Below are 15922 nucleotides of genomic sequence, written 5' to 3'. Positions count from 1 at the left end.
AAAATATAGCACAGGGAGTAACACGCCCAAACTCATTCTAAAAGGCCACCATCACCCTGACACCAAAACCAGACAAAGATGTCACAAGGAAAGAAAACTACAGGCCAATACCACTGATGGCATAGATGTAAAACTCCTCAACAAAATAGTAGCAAACAGAATCCAACAGAACATTAAAATGATCATACACCATGATCAAGTGGGGTTTATTCCAGGAATGCAAGGATTCTTCAATACACACAAATCAATCAATGTGATACACCATATTAACAAATTGAAGGAGAAAAACCATATGAACATCTCAATCGATGCAGAGAAAGCTTTCAACAAAATTCAACACCTATTTATGATAAAAGCCCTGCAGAAAGTAGACATAGAGGGAACTTTCCTCAACATACTAAAGGCCATATATGACAAACCCACAGCCAGCATCGTCCTCAAAGGTGAAAAACTGAAACCATTTCCACTAAGATCAGGAACAAGACAAGTTTGCCCACTCTCACCACTATTATTCAACATAGTTTTGGAAGTTTTAGCCACAGCAATCAGAGAAGAAAAAGAAATAAAAGGAATCCAAATCAGAAAAGAAGAAGTAAAGTTGTCACTGTTTGCAGATGACATGATACTATACCTAGAGAATCCTAAAGATGATACCAGAAAACTCCTAGAGCTAATCAATGAATTTGGTAAAGTAGCAGGATACAAAATTAATGCACAGAAATCTCTTGCATTCCTATACACTAAAGATGAAAAATCTGAACGTGAAATTAAGAAAACACTCCCGTTTACCATTGCAACGAAAAGAATAAAATATCTAGGAATAAACCTACCTAAGGAGACAAAAGACCTGTATGCAGAAAATTATAAGACACTGATGAAAGTAATTAAAGATTATACAAATAGATGGAGATATATACCATGTTCTAGGATTGGAAGAATCAACATTGTGAAAATGACTCTACTACACAAAGCAATCTACAGATTCAATGCAATCTCTATCAAACTACCACTGACATTTTTCACAGAACTAGAACAAAAAATTTCACAATTTGTATGGACACACAAAAGACCCCGAAGAGCCAAAGCTATATTGAGAAATAAAAATGGAGCTGGAGGAATCAGGCTCCCTTACTTCAGACTATACTACAAAGCTACAGTAATCAAGGCAGTATGGTAATGGCACAAAAACAGAAATATAGATCAATCGAACAGGATAGAAAGCCCAGAGATAAACCCACGCACATATAGTCATCTTATCTTTGATAAAGGAGGTAAGCATGTACAGTGGAGAAAAGACAGTCTCTTCAATAAGTGTTGCTGAGAATACTGGACAGCTACATGTAAAAGAATTAAGTTAGAACCCTCCCTAACACAATACACAAAAATAAACTCAAAATGGATTAAAATCCTAAATGTAAGGCCAGACACTATCAAATTCTTGGAGGAAAACATAGGCAGAACACTCTATGACATAAATCACAGCAAGATCCTTTTTGACCCACCTCCTAGAGAAATGGAAATAAAAACAAATATAAACAAATGTGACCTAATGAAACTTAAAAGCTTTTGCACAGCAAAGGAAACTATAAACAAGACCAAAAGACAACCCTTAGAATGGGAGAAAATATTTGCAAATGAAGCAACTGACAAAGGATTAATCTCCAAGATTTACAAGCAGCCCATGCAGCTCAATATCAAAAAAACAAATAACCCAATCTAAAAATGGGCAGAAGACATAAATAGACATTTCTCCAAAGAAGATATACAGATTGCCAAAAACATATGAAAGAATGCTCAACATCATTAATCATTAAAGAAATGTAAATCAAAACTACAATGAGATATCATCTCACACCGGTCAGAATGGCCATCATCAAAATATCTACAAACAATAAATGCTGGAGAGGGTGTGGAGAAAAGGGAACACTCTTGCGCTGTTGGTGGGAATATAAATTGATACAGCCACTATGGAGAACAGTATGGTGGTTCCTTAAAAAACTAAAAGTAGAACTACCATATGACCCAGCAATCCCACTACTGGGCACATACCCTGAGAAAACCATAATTCAAAAAGTGTCATGTACCAAAATGTTTATTGCAGCTCTATTTACAATAGCCAGGACATGGAAACAACCTAAGTGTCCATCAACAGATGAATGGATAAAGAAGATGTGGCACATATATACAATGGAATATTACTCAGCCATAAAAATAAACGAAATTGATTTATTTGTAGTGAGCTGGATGGACCTAGAGTCTGTCATACAGAGTGAAGTAAGTCAGAAAGAGAAAAACAAATACCATATGCTAACACATATACATGGAATCTAACAAAAAAAATGTCATGAAGAACCTAGTGGCAAGACGGGAATAAAGACACAGACCTACTAGAGAATGGACTTGAGGATATGGAGATGGGGAAGGGTAAGCTGGGACAAAGTGAGAGGGTGGCATGGACATATATACACTACTAAACGTAAAATAGATAGCTAGTGGGAAGCAGCCACATAGCACAGGGAGATCAGCTTGGTGCTTTGTGACCACCGAGAGGGGTGGGTTAGGGAGGGTGGGAGGGAGGGAGACACAAGAGGGAAGAGATATAGGAACATATGTATATGTATAACTGATTCACTTTGTTATAAAGCAGAAGCTAACACACCATTGTAAAGCAATTATACTCCAATAAAGATGTTTAAATAAATAAAAATAAATAAAATCAGTATACCGAAATATGTTGTGTTTCTATACACTAATGATGAACTATCCGAAAGAGAAATTAATAAAACAATTCCATTAACAATTGCATCAAAAATAATAAAATACCTAGGAATAAATTAACTGAGGAGGTGAAAACTTGTACACTGAAAACTATAAGAAGAAGACACAAATAAATGTAAAGATATTCTTTGCTCATGGATTGGAAGAATTTTTATTGTTAAAATGTTCATATTACCCAAAGCAATCTTCAGATTCAATTCAATCCCTATCAAAATTCCAATGGCATTTTTCACAGAAATAGAAAAAAAATTCTAAAATTTGTATGGAATCATGAAAGACCCTGAATAGCCAAAGCAATTTTAAGAAAGAAGAACACAGCTGGAGACATCATTCTCCCTGATTTCAAACTATATTACAAAGCTAGAGTAAACAAAACAGTATGGTATGGTCATAAAAACAGACAAATAGATCAATGGAACAAAATAGAAATAAACCCATGCCTATACGGTCAACTTCTTTATGACAAAGAAACCAAGAACATACATTGGGGAATGGACAGTCTCTTTGATAATTTGTGTTGGGGAAACTGGACTGCCACAGGTAAGAGAATGAAACTTGACAACTGTCTTACACCATACACAAAAATTAACTCAAAATGGATTAAAGACTTGAAAGTAAGACCTGAAACCATAAAACTCTTAGAAGAAAACAGGAAGCATATGCTCCTTGACATCAGTCTTAGAGATTTTTTTTGTGGGGGGGTGGGGTTTACACTAAAAGCAAAAGCAACAAAAGGAAAAATAAACAAGTGGGACTGTATCAAACTAAAAAGCTTCTGCACAGCAAAGGAAATGATTAACAAAATGAAAATGCAGCCACCTGAATAGGAGAACATATTTGAAAATCATATATCTTGGAAGGGGTTAATATCTAAAACATATAAGGAACTCACACAACTCAATAGCAAAAACAAAAATCTGATTAAAAATTGGACAGAAGAACTGAACAGACATTTTCCAAAGAGCATATAACAAGGGAACAACAGGTACATGAAAGTATGCTCAGCATCACGTATCATTAGGGAAATACAAATCAAAACAACAATTAGATATCACCTCACACCTGCTAGAATTGCTATTATCCAAAAGACAAGAGGGAAGTATCGGTGAGAATGTGGAGAAAAGGGAACACTTGTGCCCTGTTGGTGAAAAAGTAAATTGGTGCAGCCTCAATGGAAATCAGTGTGGATATTCCTCAAAAAGTGAAAAATAGAATATGATACCAAATTCCACTTTGGGGTATTTATCTTAAAAAACAAAAACACTAACTCAAAAAGATATCTGCAGTCTGACATTTATTGCAGCATTATTCACAGTAGCCAAATTATGGAAACAACCTAAGTGTCCATTGACAGATAAATGCATAAGGAAAATGTTATATGTATGTAACACACACACACATACACACACACACACACACATACACACACACACACACACACACACAGTGAAATACTATTCAGGCATGAAATAATGAAACCTGTCCTTGATGACAACATGGATGGGCCTTGTCTGCATTATGGTAAGTGACATAAGTCAGGCAGAGAAAGACAAATACTATATGATCTCATATGTGAAATCTAAACAACGACAATAACAACAAAACAAGCTCGTAGATAACAGAGAATAGATTAGTGGTTGCCAGAGACAGTGGGTAAGGGGTGAGCAAAATTAGTGAAGGGAATCTAAAGGTAGAAATTTCTAGTTACAAAATAAATAAGTCATGGGTATGTAATATATAATATGGTGATTATAATTAATAATACTGTATTGCATAGTTGAAAGTTGCTAAGAGAGTAAATCTCAAAAATTACAGGAAAAAATCCTATAACTATATATGCTGACATACTTTAACTAGACTTATTGTGGTGATCATTTCTCCATATATACAAACATCAGATCACTATGTTGTACAGCTGAAATGAATAAAATGTTGTATGTCAATTATACCTCAATTAAAAATATAAAATAAGTTGAAAATTTTTAAATTTTAAAAAAAGGACATTGGAGAGATACTTGTGATACAACTGCCTTGTATCTTGACTGTACCAATGTCAATATCCAGTTTTGATATTGTCCTATAATTTTTCAAAATATTAATTTTGGGGAAACTGGGTAAACATGTCAACTATAAAAATGCAGAAGGCTGCAAATAATAAAAGAGTTTATTTGGGAGTCTAAAGAATTGCAATTCAGGAGATACATATTTGGATAAAACTGAAAGAGTGTTCCAGGGAAGAGAAAGAATATTTTACATAGGCAAAAGCTGCAAGGCTGTACTCTGACACAAGAAAATAAATATTTGTCTTTAAGGGATGGCTGTCATGACTTGTTTTACTGTAAGGGTTCAATAAGTATCTTGAGTTTCTGCAGATCTCTGGCTGTCTTCTTTAGGACACCAACTGGTCAAAAGGTCAGCTTCCATCCAGGCTGACATGTGCTAACTTCCTCAGTGGCCTTCCAGCTCCATTTTATTTTATTTTATTTTATTTAAACTTTTTTAATTGGAGTATAATTGTTTTACAATGGGGTGTTAGTTTTTGCTTTATAACGAAGTGAATCAGTTATACATGTACATATATCCCCATATCTCTTCCCTCTTGCATCTCCCTCCCTCCCACCCTCCCTATCCCACCCTTTTAGCTGGTCACAAAGCACCGAGCTGATCTCCCTGTGCTATGCGACTGCTTCCCACTAACTATCTATTTTACATTTGGTAGTGGATGTATGTCCATATATACACTACCACTCTCCCACTTTGTCCCAGCTTACCCTTCCCCCTCTCCATATCCTCAAGTCCATTCTCTAGTAGGTGTGTGTCTTTATTCCCATCTTGCCCCTAGGTTCTTCATGACATTTTTTTTTCTTAGATTCCATGTGTATGTGTTAGCATATGGTATTTGTTTATCTCTTTCTGACTTACTTCACTCTGTATGACAGACTCTAGGTCCATCCCCAGCTCCATTTTAGAAAGCTCTCTTAGCAATACCAAATTCATTCTGGTTTTCCTTTCACAAAATGTATGTGAGATATCTCTACATTATTTCTTACATCTGCATATGAGTCTACAGTATCTCAAATAAAAGAAGTTTAATAAAAAGTATATGTAAAGAGGTCACAATAACGTTTAATTTGAATGGTTACTCTCTTATTATTCCACACATTCCATCTGAGGGCCCATACGGTGAACCCACTGAAAAAAGTCCTAAAACTTCACAAGCTCTTTTGAAATATCTTAGCCTATTTATTTATTTATTTATTTATTTAAATTATTATTTATTTATTTATTTTTGGCTATGTTGGGTCTTCGTTTCTGTGTGAGGGCTTTCTCCAGTTGCGGCAAGCGGGGGCCACTCTTCATCGCGGTCCGCGGGCCTCTCACTATCGTGGCCTCTCTTGTTGCGGAGCACAGGCTCCAGACGCACAGGCTCAGTAGTTGTGGCTCACGGGCCTAGTTGCTCCGTGGCATGTGGGATCTTCCCAGACCAGGGCTCAAACCCATGTCCCCTGCATCGCCAGGCAGATTCTCAACCACTGTGCCACCAGGGAAGCCCCTTAGCCTATTTATTTTTAAACAGAAGGAATCACCACATTTTGAAAGAAGCTGATGAAAACGACTACTTTTTGGATCTATTCTATAACACAGAGAGTCAAACTTTATTTTTTAATTGGATAGAGTTCATTCTAAAGCAGTGTTTCTAAATATACTGCATGTAATTGTCACAATTGGACACGAATGCATACTGCTAACTTAACCTGAGAACTTTCCTTTCTCTGATCCTACATTCACAAACTACCTTTTCTTTATAACTTGATTTCCTACATGTGTCTTACCTACATGAAAAAATATGTTCTTTATGCATTCATAAGAATGCATGGCAGTTACGTTTTTCATTTAATATTAATAAATTGACATTATGGTTTAATTCATCAATCTCACTGAGCTTAGTTGATTTCCCTCTTAGAGGTTGGTTGAGCTTGGTTGATTACTCCCTTGTAGATGAAATCCACTCTCAATGGGATGGCAAAATCAGGATTCTGAGTTAATCATTTGACTTTTCAACTGTGGTGAAATAACTTTGGTGGCAATATCCAGTAACCAGTCTACGTTACTGAAAACATTCTGTTCAAATTGCTATTGGGATTATATAAAAATTTATATAAATTATTCTAAACTATAAACTCTTTGAGGAGAGACAGTATGTCACATTTTCCCATTACTGTATACCTACATGTAGCATAGTTTCTGGTGCATGTTGTTGAATACGTACCACTCAGTATATGTTGTCGGATAAATGAATAAATGAATTAATTAATATAAGTATTCATCAATGTTCCACATTTATTTTATTTTATTTACTTTTATTTTTGACCGCACTGCACAGGCATGCAGGATCTTAGTTCCCTGACCAGGGATTGAATCTGTGTTCCCTGCAGTAGAAGCGTGGAGTCCTAACTACTGGACCACCAAGAAATTCCCAACCAAATTTATTTTAGAGGTAAAATTACACGAGTCATTTGAGTCATAAAATTTGTATTCCTGGTAATTTAGTATAGACACATAGCTCCATTTGCCAAAAATCTCTCAACAAAGTGTTATATCACCCCAAAAAACTTACTGTCATTATTTCAGCATATGCATTCAGCTTTCTGTCACAGATGTGTTTAGTTCAATGAAAGAATGGTGAGAAATTTTATCATTAGATAACATTACACAAAAGACTGGAAAATCTCATGATACTGTTTTGTTTCCACTGTCAACAATTCCATGTACTCCCATTGTTCTTTTGTAACCAGCTTTGTTATTTCAGGGAACAGGCAATCAAAGGCTAGTTCCCCAGCATATATCCTATGGTCATAAATCTTTGTCTAAAATGTCATTCATAGGTTTGAAATTATTTTTTCCCATGGCTCTTTAAATATGTTGTCCAATTCTTAATGTTTCCAATGACTTTTCACCTTGGAATTGTAGTCAGGATGACATCAGAAACTGCTGATTATATCATTTCTTTAATATTGCCTTATTTCCTTACTAACCCCAGGTTTACAGGAGATCATAAGTGTAGTGCCAGAAAGTAAGATTTATGTGAATTCTATAAGACTAAAAGATTGCTTGTGCCTCTTATAGAATTAAAGTCTGCCAAAAATTAGTCTGAAAAAGCAGTTACACAGAAAATTCCTTGGTCAACCATGTGGAAAATATAATTACATTTTGAATCTTACTCTAATTCCACCCTTCAAATCCACGCTTGGTGGTTGAATTATCATAGAGCTTTTCTAATACTTTATATAAAATTTCATGCTGTTAGATTTTAATAATGATATACTTGTACACATTATATTAAAAGCTAATAATATCATTCAGCATAATTCAACTTTCAAGGAAAATTAAAAGGTTACCAAGGTAAAGATAAGATTATCCCTGAATTTCTCTCTATATGCTAATCTCTGTAGCTCTCATTGTAAATAAAAGTCTCAGTGCTAAAAAAGTTTGTTTGTAATACATAGTACCTTACTAAAACATTGCCAGTTTAGTATTTTGGAGAGCAATAAATTTGAAACACTTTATGTTTCATCTCTAAAATCCACCCTCAGAACCTGGGGGAAGAGGAAAAGTGGACACTTGATGTGTGAGAATTGAGGTAGTGTATATATGTCAAATTCTCACATCTTTTGGCATTCACTACTGTCTTCTACTATAACTTACTGTTTCTGGCTTTCACATAAACTAGAGGTACATGAAGAAGAGGTGGCCACAGGAAAATAGTACATTACTAGAATTTATAAAAGCCTACCTCTATTCATAAATGTTAGAGTCAATATGAGATGTTTGGCAAGCACACCGCCATCTTGTTTCAATGTCATCAGGCATTACAGTTGGATAATTTTTCCTTATTACTATCCTAAACCTGTCACAAGTAACCATTTTACTTCCTAGTATGCCATCAGAAGAAAGAGATAAAAACTCAACTACTCTGCTACTTTTCTTTTTTTTTTTTACTTTTTGTATGTTTTTTTATTTGCTCCAGGTGGGGTCTGAACTGTCACTTGCCCGCACTCTGGATTTTTTCTGACCCCACCACAAGGAGCCCTCGAATTGGCTAATGTGAGAAATTGGGAATGAAGACCCCTCATCCTGCCATCTTGCCGAGGGAGTCTCCTTTTCAAAAAAAATCAAAAGGTTATCTCATGAGCCTGGATGGATCCCACTCTCAGCTTTCCACGGTCCCGACCACTGAATTTCACCCCCTTTTTTGGCAGGGAGAAATGGGAGAATGCTGTTCCCAAATTCTCCTCCTTCACCTTGTTAAACACCAAGGGGAAATAAAGAAACCCCACCACGGTAACGGTTCACCTCCAAGCTGTCTCCCTTTCTCCATCCTTGGTTAAAACCCTTTGCACATAAGGCAACGTGGAAGCTGATGTTTTTACTCATCTCACTGTTGTAAAGCACCATTATGAATTCGGGTTGTACAGTAGTTAACAGTTTTTTTTTTTTCAGCCAGGGTGGTCTTTATTGCCATTCCCTTGGGCTAAGCCAACACAAAGTCCTTCTGGAGACTCAAGCCCCACAGCAGGAGATGCTGGGAGATGCTGAGTTACTGCTGTCCCACCCACTTCCTCCTCAGGAGCCCCAAGCCCTACTCCTTCCTGCACTCAGGCTGAGAAGAAAGCCAAGGTGATTGCAATAATGAATGCTGTCGAAGAAAACCAGGGGTCCACCGAGTCTCAGAAGGTGGAGGAGGCCAGTCCTCCTGCTGTGCAGCAGCCCACCGACCCCGCATCCCCCACTGTGGCCACTACGCCTGAGCCCGTGGGGGCTGACGCTGGGGACAAGAACACCACCAAAGCAGCTGATGATGAACCGGAGTATGGGGACGGCCGGGGCTTTGGCATTGGGGAGCTGGTGTGGGAAAAATTGCGGGGCTTCTCCTGGTGGGCAGGCCGCATTGTGTCTTGGTGGATGACAGGCCAGAGCCTAGCAGCAGAAGGCACCCGTTGGGTCATGTGGTTCGGAGATGGCAAGTTCTCAGTGGTGTGTGTGGAGAAGCTGATGCTGCTGAGCTCCTTCTGCAGTGCCTTCCACCAGGCCACCTACAACAATTAGCCCATGTACCGCAAGGCCATCTACGAAGTACTGCAGGTGGCCAGCAGCCGAGCGGGGAAGCTGTTCCCGATGTGCCACGACAACGACGAGAGTGACACTGCCAAGGCCGTGGAGGTGCAGAACAAACAGATGATCAACTGGGCCCTGGGAGGGTTCCAGCCCTCTGGCCCCAAGAGCTTGGAACCCCCAGAAGAGAAGAACCCCTACAAAGAAGTTTACACAGACATGGGGGTTGAACCCGAGGCAGCTGCCTATGCACTGCCTCCACTAGCCAAAAAGCCCTGAAAGAGCACAAATGAAAAGCCCAAGGTCAAGGAGATAATTGATGAATGCACAAGAGAGCGGCTGGTGTACGAGGTGCGGCAGAAGTGCTGAACATCGAGGACATTTGCATCTCTTGTGGAAGCCTCAACGTCACCCTGGAACACCCTCTTTTCATCAGAGGAATGTGCCAAAACTGCAAGAACTGCTTCCTGGAGTGTGCGTACCAGTATGATGATGACGGCTATCAGTCGTACTGCACCATCTGCTGCGGGGGACACGAGGTGCTCATGTGCAGGAACAACAATTGTTGCAGGTGCTTTTGCGTTGAGTGTGTGGATCTCTTGGTGGGGTTGGGAGCTGCGCAAGCATCCATTAAGGAAGACCCCTGGAACTGCTATATGTGCGGGCACAAGGGCACCTACGGGCTGCTGCAGCGGCGAGAAGACTGGCCCTCTCGGCTTCAGATGTTCTTCGCCAATAACCACGACCAGGAATTCGACCCTCCAAAGGTTTACCCACCTGTCCCAGCTGAGAAGAGGAAGCCCATCCGGGTGCTGTCCCCGTTTGATGGAATCGCTACAGGGCTTCTGGTGCTGAAGGACTTGGGCATTCAGGTGGATCGCTGCATCGCTTCTGAGGTGTATGAGGACTCCATCATGGTGGGCATGGTGCAGCACCAAGGGAAGATCATGTACGTCGGGGACATCCACAGCGTCACGCAGAAGCATATCCAGGAGTGGGGCCTGTTCGATCTGGTGATTGGGAGCAGTCCCTGCAATGATCTCTCCATCGTCAACCCTGCCCGCAAGGGACTCTACGAGGGCACTGGCCGGCTCTTCTTTGAGTTCTACTGCCTCCTGCATGATGCGCGGCCCAAGGAGGGAGATGATCGCCCCTTCTTCTGGCTCTTTGAGAATGTGGTGGCCATGGGCGTTAGTGACAAGAGGGACATCTCGTGATTTCTCGAGTCCAACCCTGTGATGATTGATGCCAAAGAAGTGTCAGCTGCACACAGGGCTCACTACTTCTGGGGGAACCTTCCTGGTATGAACAGGTCGTTGGCATCCACTGTGAATGATAAGCTGTAGCTGCAGGAGTGTCTGGAGCACGGCAGAATAGCCAAGTTCAGCAAAGTGAGGACCATTACTACTAGGTCGACCTCCATAAAGCAGGGCAAAGACCAGCATTTCCCCGTCTTCATGAATGAGAAAGAGGACATCTTATGGTGCACTGAAATGGAAAGGGTGTTTGGCTTCCCTGTCCACTATACCAACGTCTCCAACATGAGCTGCTTGGCGAGGCAGAGACTGCTGGGCCGGTCGTGGAGCGTGCCCATCATCTGCCACCTCTTCGCTCTGCTGAAGGAATATTTTGCTTGTGTGTAAAGGACGTGAGGGCAAACCGAGGTAGTGACATAAGGTTAAACAAACAAACAAAAAACACAAAACACAACAAAATACCAAGAACATGAAGATGGAGAGAAGTATCAGCACCCAGAAGAGGAAAAGGAATTTAAAACAAAATAAAGCCCCACAGGGCAGAAATACCGGAAGGCTTTGCCTTGTAAAAAGGGTTGGACATCATCTCCTGAGTTTTCAATGTTAATCTTCAGTCCTATTTAAAAACAAAACCAAGCTCCCTCCCCACCCTCCCACCCCCGTTTTTTCGGTCAAACCTTTTGTTTTCTACTCTTTTCAGAAGGGTTTTCTGTTTGTTTGGGTTTTTGTTTCTTGCTGTGACTGAAACAAGAGGGTTTAATGCAGCAAAAAAAAAAAATCAGTAACAAAAAATAGTAACATACCTTGCAGAGGAAAGATGGGAGAGAAGGAAAGAAGGAAATTCTATAGAAATCTATATATTGGGGTTTATTTTGTTTTTTGTTGTTGTTGTTGTTGTTCTTTTTACTATATATCTTTTTTATTGTTGTTGTCTCTAGCCTGATCAGATAGGAGCACAAACAGAGGACAGAAAATAGACACTCAGGCGGCAGAGTTCCCTCCCAGCCACTGAGCTGTCTTGCCAGCACCATTCCTGGTCATGCAAAACACAACCCAACTAGCAGCAGAGAGACGAGAACACCACACAAGACTCTTTTATACAGTATTCAGGTGCCTACCACACAGGAAACCTTGAAGAAAATCAGTTTCTAGAAGCTGCTGTTACCTCCTGTTTACAGTTTATATATATATGATAGATATGAGATATATACTCTGCTACTTTTAAAATAATTAAAGATTATATTACCTTTCAGCTCTTCTTTGCATCAACTGATATAAATTCTTATAATCTTCTTCTTGTAGGTTGTTTCTTAATTTCAGACTCACATTTGCTCTTTTCTTGATATATTTAAAGTCTCAGCATTTTAATAGCATGGATATATTCTGAATATTTTAGGATTTAACTGTCTTGTTAAGAAAAATTTATATTTCTCTTTGAAAAACTCATTTAGTTGTGAACTCTAAATTTTCTAAAGGTTTAGATAGAAACATAAATGTTAATTTTAAGTGAAGACATTGAATGGTCATTTGTATGATTTACTATATAATCTCTTAACATTTATAACCATTGTAAATTTTACTATTTCTTTTCCTTTCAGTGAAAATAATCTGACATTTGGCTAACTCACCCACTGCATTGAATTATTAACACTTTAAATGTAGAGATTATTTCAATCATTTAAAGTGCTTGAAATTCAAGTACTAAACAATTTTTTAAAAATATTAATTCGCCTTCAATGTTTTCAATGAAAATTTTTATACATTTTACAGTTAAAGTTTGTCAATTTTTAACCTGTATATACTGTGACTATGTTTCTTAGATGGAAAATAAAATTAACTTTATATCAGTTCTGAACTAGGTCATATATATGTTATCAAAATATCAAATGCTAGCATGTAAGAGGTATGTATTTAGAAGGTCCTCAATATGAATTATTGTTACTTAGTATTTAGATGGAATGTTTTATTTCCAAAATGCTTATGTAAACACTGGCTTCATCATGCAAGTAAACAGCAAAACAGATACCAGCTATTTGCTACCAACTTAGTGATCTTTAACTATATTTTTTAGTGATAAGGCACTGGTAAGAAAGTGATTACATTCTGTTTCATATTGCATCCTTCTTCGGTAAATTAGTTCCTCACCTATATTTACATTTGCAAAGTATATTTTGAGGATACACTGCTGATCTCACTTACTATGGTCACTTTTCTCAGTGCCAGGCAGAAAGATACATGAGTGACATCTAACTTCTCAAGGATGACACTGCAGGGAAAACACTTTTTATGATCTCACTTTTCAGAAATCCAAATCAAAAACCTAGATGCATACTAAAGCATTGAGATGATCTACAATCACACTCAACATTCCCTGGTTTCCACCGGATTAGTTCCATGGTGATTTTAAGCAATAGGGAAAAGAGTGATTCTAGCTAGAACAGTGATTGAAACAACAGTTGGAATGTTGAAAGAGACAGTCTTCCTTGCAACTCTTGTTATCTTGCTGAATTACAAAGAAAGGTAGGCTCCAACTGCTTTCTTCCCAAACCATTTCTCAGGATTAAGTTTACAATGAACAATCTTGAGTGATAAACTTGACAATGCTTGTACACTGTTTGACATAAAAGAAGTGGATTACCCAAGCTCTATATTCCCAACTGTTATGCAAATTCCCTGTTTGTATCCTTCTGGACCATATACCATTTCCCCTAGGAAATTTAGAGACAAGAGAACCTTATGCAAAAATGTCGATGCTCATGATGCCTGCTGCGCCATAAGCAGTAAATTCTTCTCTCTCTGTCCCAGGAGTCATATGTGTTCTGCCAGCATCAATGAATCAGTTATAGGCTAACTGAGCAACCTGTAGATAAAGTAAAATCAAATCCCAGGCCTAACAGAGAGCATATCAGAATCACTTGTTGGGGATCTATAAAATTACATATTACTTTATACTATCCACTTCTAGAATGACCTTCCTTATGACCATGAGAATCTCTGCCGATAGATGGTTATTCACTACTTACGATTGGTGACGGCTATATCACTATGTGCTGAGCATCAAAAAAGTTGAGAACCACTAGCCAGCAAGCTAACCTTTGTCCTCTTAACATTTCTTTCATTGGTAAACTTTGCTCCTCCTTCCCATCCTTTTAACTATGGAACCCAGGTTTTTCATAGATAAGTGTATTAGACCTGAATGGTCTTTGGCATTTTAAAATTGAAAATAAAAATTCCTTAACCAAAAGTCACAATAAAAAATAACAAATTGATCTTGAATTGAGGTGCTGTGTGCAGTGCTTCTTCACGTGGTCCCCAAGGTAAAGTGTCAGTGCAGTGGTTTCGCACTAGGAACTCTGGTCTGAAGGGCCAGGGACAAGTCTTCTATATGTGGCAAACTACGAGCAAGTGAAACTAGACTCTATAATCTCCAATTTGTATGCAGTCATATGGCCTCCTTACAGCTCCAAGAATAAATCTGGCTGTGCCATGCGGCTTGAGGGACCTTGGTTTCCCAACCAGGGGTCAAACCTGACCCCTGTGTTGGAGCACTGAGACCTGGCCACTGGGCCACCAGAGAATTCCCAACCCTAGGGAATATTAATTAGTGTGAGCTCTCCCAGAGTTCACTATCTTCGCATCAAGACCTGGCTCCACACAACACAGTGCAAGCTCCAGTGCTGGAACACCTCAGGCCAAACAACCAGCAAGACAGGAAAACAGACCCACCCATAAGGAAACAGGCTGCCTAAAGTCATATTAAGCTCATAGGTACCCCAAAACGCACCCCATGGCATGGTCTTGCCCCCAGAAGAACAAGACACACCTCCACACATCAGAACGCAGGCACCAATCCCTCCTACCAGGAAGCCTGCACAAACTCCTGGACCAACCGCACCCACGAGGGGGCAGACACCAGAAATAAGAGGAACTATGACCCTGCAGCCTATGGAAAAGAGACCACAAACACAGTAATTTAGAAAAAAAATGAGATGACAGAGAAATATGTTGCAGAAAAAGAGCAAGGTAAAAACCTACAAAACCAACTAAATGAAGAGGAGACAGGCAATCTACCTGAAAAAGAATTCAGTGTAATGATAGTAAAGATGATCCAAGATCTCAGAAAAATAATTGATGTATGGATCAAGAAGGTACAAGAAATGTTTATCAAAGACCAAGAAGAAATAAAGAACAAAAAAATAGTGATGAACAATAAAATAACTGAAATGAAAAATACACTAGAAAGAATCAATAGCAGAATAACTGAGTCAGAAGAAAGGATGAGTAAGCTGGAAGATAGAATGGTGGAAATAATTGATGTGAAACAGAATAAAGAAAAAAGACTGAAAACAAATGAGGACAGCCTCAGAGACCACTGGGACTACATAAAACACAGGAACATTTGAATTATAGGGGTCACAGAAGAAGAAGAGAAAAATAAAATGTCTGAGAAAATATTTGAAGAGATTATAGTTGAAAACTTCCCTAACATAAGAAAGCAAATAGTCACCAAAGTCCAGGAAGCACAGAGAGACCCATACAGAATAAACCCTTAGGAAAAACATGCAGAGACACATATTAAGCAAATTAACGAAAATTAAATACAAAGAAAAAATATTAAAAGCAGCAAGGGAAAAGCAACAAATAAGCAACAAGGGAATCCCCAGAAGGTTACAGTTGATTTTTCAACAGAAACTCTGCAGGCCAGAAGGGAGTGGCATGATAAATTTAAATTGATGAAATGGAAAAACGACAACGAAGATTATTCTACCCAGGAA

At 38.7% G+C, this 15922-nt stretch overlaps 1 pseudogene; it reads left to right on the top strand.

The window, feature by feature from the left end:
* The first annotated feature begins 9453 nt into the window (after window positions 1-9453).
* On the top strand, window positions 9454-11534 carry LOC103020465 (DNA (cytosine-5)-methyltransferase 3A-like; annotated as a pseudogene).
* Window positions 11535-15922: the final 4388 nt, after the last annotated feature.

The sequence above is a fragment of the Balaenoptera acutorostrata genome, chromosome X, assembly GCF_949987535.1.
Source record: "Balaenoptera acutorostrata chromosome X, mBalAcu1.1, whole genome shotgun sequence".
Classification (NCBI taxonomy): Eukaryota; Metazoa; Chordata; class Mammalia; order Artiodactyla; family Balaenopteridae; genus Balaenoptera; species Balaenoptera acutorostrata.
Note: the sequence above shows the minus strand (reverse complement) of the source record. Positions and strands in the feature narration are given on the sequence as shown.